This window comes from Echinococcus granulosus, assembly GCF_000524195.1.
Source record: "Echinococcus granulosus chromosome Unknown EG_S00063, whole genome shotgun sequence".
In the NCBI taxonomy this organism is placed as follows: Eukaryota; Metazoa; Platyhelminthes; class Cestoda; order Cyclophyllidea; family Taeniidae; genus Echinococcus; species Echinococcus granulosus.
In genome coordinates, this window is record NW_020170443.1 from 65,576 (window position 1) to 72,789 (window position 7,214).

Genomic DNA, 7,214 nt, shown 5'->3' on the forward strand with positions numbered 1-7,214 from the left:
ACTCATCCATCGGTGAGAAAGTTGTTTGCGATTTGTTGTTCGGTTTATTGCAAAACCACGAGTTTCTCGTACAAAATGAGGCCCGCATTCCCCTTCATCGTGCCCCCAGCTGCATGTTTTCTTAACCGAGCACAGAATGGCAAACGAACGATTAACACCGGAGGAATGGCAAGTATTCGTGGCATCCAGTGGTCATGCCAATGGTTATGTACTACTTAAGTGGACAAAGCAGAGGTCAATTAGGCTAAATAGAACGGAGGGATTTTGCATGTCGACTAAAGTAAATACAACGAGCAGGTGTTGTTGGATCTGCGTCTTCTCGCGTTGAATTAATCAAAACTGCCCGCCTCCATCCAGTTGTGGCATTGTACTTCTAATAGTCTACTTTAAAATGTTACAAGCTAGGGTGATTCCACTCTATTTCATGGCAGCAAACAATGCGGAAGCGGATTCAAAGCTGACACACTTCAAGCTGCAGTGGTGTGAATTTCGGAAGAGGGCAAAATGTCGCGCCCAGACAAATAGCCCACCTTGATGAAAACATTGTGGCATCGAAACCACCACTGTCAAATAGCACCATGTTGGGATTCAGCACAGCCTGCCACAGTTCTATTTTTCTTCTTTTAACAGCAACATTCTGGTGGAATGTTTTGCACTTAGGCCACGTTCAGTGCATATTTTGCGCAATAATTCCACCATGGTAAAACGGAAGAGGTCAAGCATGAGCCTCCACACTGCTACTCATTGAAGTCGTGGTGCTTCCATACCACTCAGCCATTTCATACCCAATTGTGCTTAACTTTAAGAGCATCCCCATTACTTTGGTTTCCCACGACGCAAATCATCGCATTAATCATCAAACTGATATTGAAAGCGCATTTTCACAATTTACTTGCATTGCGGATTGAAGGCTGCTCTGATTCTGCCGAAGCCTTGCATTAACGCTTGGTGAAGCATGTTTTGGTGGCGACGGATCCACGTCCTTTCATTCATGAAACCATGTAAGGGGACTGCCTTGACCTCCTTTCCAGCATGCTACAATGCTGTGTGCTTGTTAAAAATCAGTCAAGCGCAGGAATGCACCTCCTGATAATTTAGAGGATTTCATGGAGGGCGCATGCATCGTCCATGCATTAAGAACTTATCTCCCATTTATTCCCTCTTTCAGTCCGCAATTGGGTGCAAGGCCGAATACCTGCATCCTCACACATGGAATTCGAGTGGTGAATTGTGGACTGTCGTTGCATCCGATTCAATCCTTGTCTGTTTTCGTATCTGCGAATTGATCAAGAATCCGACAATATTCTACTCCTACTCTACATTCAAGCAATCAAATCAGGTCGTCTAGCTCTTCCAGGCGAGTAATATGGCTCACACGAGCAATGCTTTGCTATGCGGTTTAATTGTGTGGAAGCGCCGAATCATTTGAATTCTCAGATGCAGTGCTAGGGGAGTGGATGGGCTCTGTAATGTTCAACAGTACCGACGTGCTTCACCGCTACTGGCCACACTGTGACTACTGATATGGTCTGCGTAATTCACTTTCCTTTGTACTGGAGACCTGTGCAAATTATGCTCAATCCTGCTATGGGTCCTATTTCGCGCGGCAAATCCGACATCCACTTCAAAGTAGCCACACAAACTTGGGGAGGTTTTTGACAAGGCGAATCAACTGCACAGAGTGATTAACCCCTTCACTTAATTTCATTCCAGGTAGATTTACATAGGAAACTATTCGTTTGATTGTATTCAGTTGGCAGGTCAGCCAAAGTATTTGCCGACCATAATTGGCAGGATGTCATCACTTCGCGAATGACATCTGTCACCTGTGGGGGAGATGCCATGCACTCCCTCATTTTTGACCAGTCAATTGTCGGCGTCGCAAAGTAGCACAACCTGTTGATTTGTTGTTTAGTTTATTTCAAAACCACGAGTTCCTCGTATAAAATGAAGTCCGCATTCACCTTCATCGTGCCCCCTGCTGCATGTCTCCTTAACTCAGCCAAGCGCGGAATGGCTAGCCAAGGATTGAAGGCCCAGGAATGACAAGTGTTTGTGGTGTGCAATGGTCGTGCCAATGGTGATGTGCGTGTCTAGGAAATAATGCTAATTGAGTGGACAAAGTAGAGGTCAATTAGGCTGAATAGGACCGAAGGATTTTGCATGTCGACTGAAGTAAATACAACGAGCAGGCGTTGTTAAATCCGCGGCTACTGTCGCACTCACGTGGTGTGTTGACGTGGAAGTGAGGGGTGGATTTATCATACACAATGTCACTGCCATAATTGGAACTAATGTGGTGGAGAAGTAGTGTTCATACTTTGTTCAGCATCCCTTTTAAAACTGAGCTCTCCCTGTTCCCACTGTGTGTGTTCCCAATTAATATCTCTCAAAGGGACGTTGAATTTTAAGCCACTCGATGTGCCTGCGTCTGTCGTGGGAAATGTTGTTGGATCAGTCCACTTCAACACATGCTTTGTTTGATTAGTCTGCCCCAACATGTCATTTGAAGAGGAGGAGGTGGGGAGATCTCATACGGATTTGACTTTTTTAGCATTTATATTGCTTCGGGAGCGGATCGTTTCTAAGGCAATATGAGGTGGTGGTGGTGGTGGTGCTTTGCTTACTAAAATCTGAGCAGTTCTAATTGACGATGGTCACCTCTAAATCTGATAGGTGCAATTCTTCCATTTTGCGAGGTGTTCTCCTCCACAGAACATTGCGTTGAAGCGATGTTCACTGCGTGGTAGATGTCAACATGTGGTGATGGTTGAATTAATGCAAAGGGGAACTTGGTAGGAGGGCGATGCAGGAAATTAGCGGAGCACAGGAAAATCTCAATACATGAGTGTCTTACGTGGTGGATGGGAACGGTGGCCGAAATTGTGTGTGCCGATGGCAATGAGGCCTTGTTAATTCGTCTTGCCTGTCTTGGAAGAGTGAAGAGTGAAAGTTTAGCGTGGAATTGGCCAAGAACCGATTCGAGAGAGGCGTATGACCTTGTCAGCACCCGATGACAAATCAGTGAATATGCAGCAATCAGGCGGATATCACTGACAAGTGGTCTGATGTGGTGGATGTGGTTGTCGGTCAAAACGTGGTGGCGATTTGGACTTAATTAGGATCGGTAGCGTTTATACAAAAAACGTAAATATGTTTTCTTGTAAATGTACTCTCACCGCTGACTTTATTCATAGCTACGCACACAATTGTCATCGATGACTGTGGAGATGGGTTTGATGAATTTGAAATAAGCCATTCATTTGTCTACGAGGAAACGAATCACTTTTAACAATGAGATTACTCTTTTTTAGCTAAGTAAATGACCATACAACTGTACACTTCATTGCTGTCCTAAGTCAGCTCCAATTCATAGCCTGTAGGTGTAGTGCGCTATTTTTTTTGAAGACAACAAGCAATTTGAGATTGCATGATGAATGCACTCTGAGCTGACATTAGTTACCGCTGATCACGTCAAATTATGAGATTGGCAGCCAAATCCGCGCACCGCTTTGTCCCTATCATTATCACCCCTTTGGTGGAACAGCGTCAGCGCATTCATTAGAACATTAGGAAGTTCTAAATCACAACAATAAATACTGTAGACTTCCACAAGCTATACCAATTTTGCAGATAGAATCCAGATATTGTATTGCATGTAGTTATTAAAGAACATCTGTTATTCCTTACCGAATGCTAATGAATAGGACAAGGAGGGCATTTCCTGTTCCACTTGAGGTTTAACCGCTTAGAGTCGATGCATTAGGGTGCTGCATTAAAAATACTTAACACTGGTTTCTTGTTGATTTTTTAATTCCAGCAAGCTAGGTCAGTATGGAATTCGGTAGTAATAGTGCCCCCCGGCAATATGTTTAAAAGCCAAACTACTCTGGACTGCAGGTTCCGTCAAGAATGTATTCTGTACATTCGAGTCCAAAATTGGCGGTATCATTGGGGAGTATCTCACACGGAATTTCCTCTTCTCTTTCATTTCGAGTCCAAACGACATCATGAACCACTTCAGGTGCATGCAGTTGAAGAGCACCAGAGTAGTGAGAGGAAGATAGTCCTTTTAATTGAAGTAGAATAGAAAAATACCATATAGACATGAAGTAGCCTTCCAGATAAGTTAACAATTTAACCCTTCGCACTCTCTGATCTGTCTCCCAATCTGGCATGCGTTTGAGTAGATTTGCAAAATTACATTATTGTGTATGGAAGTAGGTGTGTACTTCTGTCTAAAATTGTCTGACTGCATTTTACCCGCTGACATGCACCATACCATCAGGGCGTCGATGTATGAGCCAAACCGTCCCACAACATTACCTTTGTGCAGACAGCCATGAACGGTTCTGAGGAAAAGCCAAATTGAAGGCAGTTTGCCATACGACATCGCAGTGCATCACAGGGAAATGCATTACAAGGCAGGAAGGACGGAGAGTGGGCGGTGATATTAATTGTATCACCTTCTTAAGTAAAACCATACAGATAATGCTGCTTGCTGTCATTGTGCGTGGGCGGGATTGACGTGCCGATTGGCTCAATTCCTTAATAGGCACTGGATTTCTCCACAACTGAAAGGGGGTGATCAAGTTCTGAAAGATGAATTATCCTTCTTTACTGTTCTGGATGGGGAAAGTGGACTGCTTGTATTTCCGCGCACTTTTGGACGAGTTGTTGCAGGTTTTATCGATGTCTGTGTGAGGGGAACAAGACATTCAGCAGTTTGGTAGGACGAAATGAAAAGAGCAATTGCATACTTCCAAAGGGCTGAAATTTTCCAATTCACTTATCCAAACATGATATTTGACAATGTTTTCAGATTGTAAGGCAGTGCTTGTACCTGTCGATCCCGAGGAACTTGCTATTGGTCCGCCAGTTGACCTTGAACTGCCTCAGCACAAATGCATTATTAGCGAGGAGTGATGACTTTGTTGTTTATCGGGAAAATAGGAAAATATGTACACCAATTTTGTCTTCTCTCTCATGTGGACTGTCCTAAAGTTAATTCATGGAGGGGGTTTAGCATTTGGAATGCACTTTGTTGGCACTGTTGTTCTTAAGGTAACTTTAAAAGGTCCTTTAACATCTTAAGTTTGGGCAAATATTTGGTAAAAAGAACAGAGAAACCAGTTATATCGGTCAGCGTACATCATATGATGTAAAATTTGAGGGTTATTGAATGTGGAATCACGGATGCATGTCTGCAAGCTGACCGTGTGCTTAAATAAATTACAAGTGGGTTTACCTACGTGAGCAAACTGCCGACAACCGCCTCTGAAAGCTACTGAAAATGCGGCTTCCATCGGCCCAGTGAAAGATCGCAAATGCAAAACATTACCTTACCCACTTTATTCCTTTGCGTTTGCAATTGGTAAAGTATGCTTTCAATTGGGAATTTTGGAGCTCCATCAACTTCCAGCATTTGATCCAAGTGTAATCAACGTGCCTCAGCATCGGTTTGGCATCATTAATGCAGATACCAAAGGTCTCAGATAGTGAGTCCGGTGATTCAAAACCTAGTATTAAACGAAACACAGTGTTTCCGTGTAAATGTAGAACTCTTGGCAACGAAAATGAACACGTCTTTGCCACCAACATTATTTTATCAGCTCTGACACCACTTACATCAAGACAATTCCTATTTAACAACAGTTGATCAAGATGTGCAAACTAGAAGAAATGCACAAATATGCATGCAAACTGGACAAACTCGTGACAATTAGACATGCATTTTCTAAGTTTTTAAACATTTCTTCTTGAATTGAGTTGAGTGATTGGCAAAGTGGCTGATCACTCGCTTGACCTGCATTAGAAACCGCTTTTGAACTCGGCGACGGTGGAGGTGAGTCATTGGTGAATGCTGCAATGACCTCGTCACTGTGTTTTCCTTATCGCTATGACCCACACACTTAAGGTTACCATCATTTAGTGAAGGTAATTCCTACAAATTGACCTTATTAGCTGCCGTTTGGTTACAAGCTGAACACACCTATCAGATCATTGAGAGAAGTCGTGATGGAAGTGAATGGCACATCTGGCAAAACAAAGGTACCCAATAAGATTCCAAGTGCCTCCTCTTTGAAGCCTGCAGCGAACGCTTGGGAGGAGAATGTGGTCTTGCGGAAGGCGAGGTCTTGCAGTAATCATTAGGTGCGTAAATGAAGACACAGGCTTTCAGTTCCATCAAGAGACGCTTTTGAAATACTTCAAGCAAAACCGTCACTTTTCATTCCCTTTCATTATTTTATGTGCGTGGTGCATGACCAATACTGCTTTCAAGTTAAAATTTACTAAGGAATTTTGGAAAATGGTTTTCGTGGGACAAATTTAACGAAAGACAATCTTCTGTGCAGTTATGTCATTGAAACGAGGCGCGAGCAAGTAAGAGGGACTGTTTATTTAAAAAGTAGACCACGATGGCTCCTTTTAAATGACTTTCAAGTTTGGTTTAATGGTGGATTTTTCATGCATCCTAGTAGTTTTGTGACGCATTTAGCAACGTTTTCATTGTGGAGACATCTCCTATAACTGTTTGCTCTTTGGAATATTTGCATGATCAGGATGTGAGTAATTTTGCAAAGATTTGTTTTAGTTGGAGCGACAGGCAGGAGAAGAGGAAGATTCACTGCTGCAAAATAATACCTAGTTCATTTTTCGGGCACAAAATATTCACATTTTGCGAAGAATTTTACTTAAAGCAACGCCATGAAATGATGTATGGGATGAGCATGAAATTTGAGGTGTGAGGGGTAAAGCATACCGAGATTTCTACACTTTGCTTTGAACAGAACGTAATGCAAAACCTTTTTGTTATGCATCTAGCACTTTATTTACCACTAACTTGTTTATTTTACAAACAGAGTTCGCTTATCCATGTTAATACAATCAAAATCACCTATTTTGAGCTATTCATACAAACCTCCGGCTCTTTATTGAATGGAAAATCTACTGCAGTCGACAACCGCACTGGTTGTGATGAACCCACATTCGCAAGCTCGCCTCCTCCAGTTTCAGTTCAGATTCGGTTTCTGGCTCACTGGATAACTGCATCGGAGTGGTCGAATCGTAGGACCTGCCCAGCTATCCACGAAGACGTCGCGTGCGCTGACTGGTCTCCCAGTCCACAGTCTCTGCTTTCCATCCAACACCGCGTGGATCGCGTGAGGTGGCGTCAATGATTTTCTGCCCACTGGAGGACTTAGAGGAGGTGG